This window comes from Rhagoletis pomonella, unplaced genomic scaffold, assembly GCF_013731165.1.
Source record: "Rhagoletis pomonella isolate Grant_MI unplaced genomic scaffold, Rhpom_1.0 Rhpom_scaffold_00042, whole genome shotgun sequence".
Classification (NCBI taxonomy): Eukaryota; Metazoa; Arthropoda; class Insecta; order Diptera; family Tephritidae; genus Rhagoletis; species Rhagoletis pomonella.
Window position 1 is genome coordinate 76,468 of NW_023458596.1, and position 4,052 is coordinate 80,519.

The following is a 4,052-nucleotide window of genomic DNA, read 5'->3' on the forward strand; positions in this document are numbered from 1 at the left end:
GGGGGGGGGGGGGGGGGGGGGGGGGGCTTATACGAACTTTATTTCACAATGCTAGTCTTCTTGGATTTGCTGAAAATGCATTTAAGATTTCTTCCTCCAGCTCACTTTCTCCTTTACTAGCTTCCTATGCGCACTTAACATACACAAACCTATAAAAATATTCATTTTTAAATAAAAATAAGTTAGCAGCTTTCCACATTTTTCTTACCATTCAGACGATTTTCCTTCATTGTAGTCCTCAAACATGTTTTAACTCTTCTTAGAGTACTAAAGGATCTCTCTACTGTTGCTGTTGTGCATGGCATTGCAAGTAGAATGTCAGTCGCTTGCCTTATTTTTGGAAAGAAGTCCATCTCGTTGTAGGCCAGAACCAAATCTGTTGGGTCTTTGTTCGGTTCTTTCCAACAATTAAACCAAAGCCCCAGCTCATGTTCAATACCTTCTAAATTATAAAGAGAAGTTGCATTCTCGATTTGAACTTTGAGTTCATCCAAACTTAAGCGTTGGATATGCGCTGGGTTAAGAGTTGCTAAATTAAAAGCTGCATTGTTTTCCTCTGGAAATCTTTGTTTAATTGAAGATATTAGCGAGTCAAGGTAGGGTAGGAAAATGGCTCGTCGAAAGTACTCTGATGGCGTTGTAAAAGGAGGATTCGTTCTCTTTGTTTGCTTTTCTGCAACTCGAGGCACGCAAATATCGTACGAAGCATTTCGAGCTAATTCTTTACATTCATTAAAAATTTCTTCAAATACAACGTCAGGTTTTGATCTGTGCTTTTCAATTGTGTGCAAAATTTTACTTATATGCTCTCTGCATTTAATAATGTTGTTATTTATGGATTGCATAGCATTCACAACTGGTTGAAGAATACCATAATATCTTGCAATTATGCACATACAAATTATAAAAACGCTTCTACCAGCTGCACTATGTAACTGGAATGCAAGTTTCCTTGTGGCACCATTTCCCTCCACGCTCAACTTTTCTAAGCCTTCAACTATTTCACAATAAAACTTTTTGAAATCGCTAATACTTTGATACTTTTCTGTCCAACCAGTCTCACAAAATGAATGTACATTAGGAGCGTATTTTCTGCGAGTAACTGACTCTTTGAAAAAACTTATTATATCATTGATAGTCGAAATACTATTTCGTATTTCGGGGACTGAATTCAGGTCATTGACCACCAAATTCAGTCTAAATGAAAATATAAACTTTTTGTATATGTTTGTTTTAAAATTTTTTGTACACCACCAATTTTGCCTGCCATCGTTGCACACCCATCAAAACATAGTCCTACACATTTTGCCGGATCCAAATCTAACTGTGTAACAAAACCTTTGATATTTGCTGCTATTGTGTCTGCATCCATCGATGGTAATTGCACAAATCCAACAAACTCTTCCCGAATTATTGGCAAATTTGTGTCGAAAAATCTGATACCAATACTAAAATACTGTATACAGAAGCTTTTTTAACATCCTTACAAATCTTTTCTTGTAACATATTTGCTGCAATACTGAGTATATCGTTTTGAATTCGTGGTGACATATAAGTAGCATTTTGTTTTCCTCCTTCAATGTAATTTTTTAATACCTCGTCGCCAGCAGATATTTTTAACTTAATTAAATCATGTAGAATACCTTAAACAATATGTACGATACGAATAAATTAAGTTAAAAAATGTTTTAATATTACCTTCGTCATTCAACTTTCCCCGAAGAGGAAGGTCATGCGTTCCGCAAAACATGTTAGTTGAAATTATTTCTTTTAAACATTTTCTGTTTTCTGCAACAGTTTTTGCGTGCCCACATTGCATCTAAAAATCAACAGGTGTTCCTTTTAAAAACAACTTTGCAAACTGCGTAGCCTCTTTATGCACATTTGAAGAAGCATGAGATTTGCAGTACTCATGTACATTTTTAAATTTTGTGAAAGGGCGCACAACAAATGAAGAAACAATTCCTGGTTTGTTTGGTGGCTTAAACAGCACACAGTGTAAACAAAAAGCTCCTTTAAGCCTGCGGGAATATACCAACCACGGTGTATACATGTCCAACCAGACTCTATTGAACTTGCGTTTCAAATGTGTCGCATCATTTGAAAAATTATAATTTTCGTCGGGCTTCCAACAATCTGTTAACAGCGTCCTTCTCTGTGCAGCAGACATAGCATTCGGAATGTTAATCCACTTACCAATATCATTAGGATGACAGTCATCCATCGTATCAGTTGCAGCATCGCTATCTTCGTTCGAGCTGCTTCCACCTGGGCTCAGCTTTCTTTTTAATTTCGCTACAAAATTCTCGCTTAAATATAACATTTTAAATTAGTAAGAATAAATTATAATTACCTCCAGTACTGCTAAAAAAGCTTCGAATATCCATATTTTATTCTTTTTCCAATTGAAGTTAACAACGCGATTTTCAAATCCTTTTACTCCTTCTATTAAACAGCTGTTTAGCAAAAAGCAGTTTTGCAAAACAAAATGTTTAGCACACTTTCAAATGTTCATGCCAAAAAGCTTATACAACGTTTACACTTAAGTAATTAGTAATGATTTCAAATACTTTCTTGTATAGGGTTTAAATCTCAAATTCTCCAGCGTAATCATCGAAACCTCTTTAAAAAAAAAAAACAAAATGTAAAATTATAACTGGTAGATATTGAAGAAAACTTGAAGATGATGTTTATATTTAAATAAAGTAAAATTAACCAAAATTCAATTATGTGGCTTGTGAAAATTTGACGGTAAACATATATTTTAAAATTTTTGAAAACGAAGGCCCCCCCCCCCCCCCCTGCGTACGCCCTTGGGAAAGTTAGTTGCAGCTTTTTTCACAGATACCTATTCTACTGAAAATGATGTGAAAAAGCTGTAACTAACTTAAGTGTCAACTTTATTTTGACCATGAATGAGCCCCATTATTTACATGTAATATGAGTATTGCACTGAAAAATCATCATTGAACACATTGGTCCGTATGCATAAAAACTAAGCAATTGCTTTTACTTAAAATTTCATACCTTTCACTTAAATTTATTTGAACAAATCGAGTAAAAGGTCTAAGATTTTTAGAAAGAGCATTTGCTTAGGTTATATGCATATGGCATATTTTCTCGAAATAAATGTTCATAAAACTCAAACACAACTTTTCGAGAAAAACCACTTAGCTAACAAGTGCAATTGCTGCTTTTGTACCTTTTTGTCAATGTATCCATCTTTGAAGTGAATTTGCTAGCAAGAAAACTGCGGTTTGTTGCATTGAAAGCAGCATAGCAATCGTTAAGAAATAAAAACAGATTTTTTCTTCGCTTTTAAATTCCGACAACAAATTGCCAAAGAGTACGCATTTGTAGGCTTTTTTTGTAATGTGTCCATCTTTAAAGTGAATTTGGGTTTGTTGCATTGAAAAAAGCGCAGCAACTACAATAAGAATCGTTAAAAAAAAACGATTTTAGCGACCCAAATGCCGACGGCAAATCACCAATGAGTTTGCATATATGCATAGCTTTCACATATTTATTAGATAACAAATCTACGTTTTGGAGTTAGAGCATTCCCTGGCTTATATTTTCGAAAATTAATTTTCATTAATTTAACCAATTTTAATCTTTTTTTTATTAAATCAATGCCGCGAAAAAGAAAATCCAAACCAAAGTACTTAATATTGATACAAATTGACAAAATTGTATCTCCGCTCAGCTTTGTTAACTTGTCGCTCAGATCTGTTAATTTGCCGCTCTCAATTTTCGATTCGAGTGGTGAGCTTCTAGAGCGTTTTTGGTAGTGTTTGACAATTCACACGGCTATTCGTAATTGCTACTTCTCTGTATTAAACATTCTCGTTAAACGTTCTCTGGATATCATACCAGATAACAAAGAATTAGAAAAACTAGTCTAGACATCTACCTCGCCGGAAGTAGTAAAATATTTAACAACCGCATTATTATTACTACCCCTAAAAATATGCACTACGCTCTAGCGGAACCGCACGATATACCATTTCCAGGGACCGTAACGGTTATAAGTTTTATTATAAAAATCACTT

General features: G+C 34.4%; 1 pseudogene; it reads right to left on the minus strand.

Annotated features, from left to right (window-relative positions):
• Positions 1–1,410: 1,410 nt before the first annotated feature.
• On the minus strand, positions 1,411–2,387 carry LOC118749750 (annotated as a pseudogene).
• Between the last annotated feature and the right edge of the window lie 1,665 nt (positions 2,388–4,052).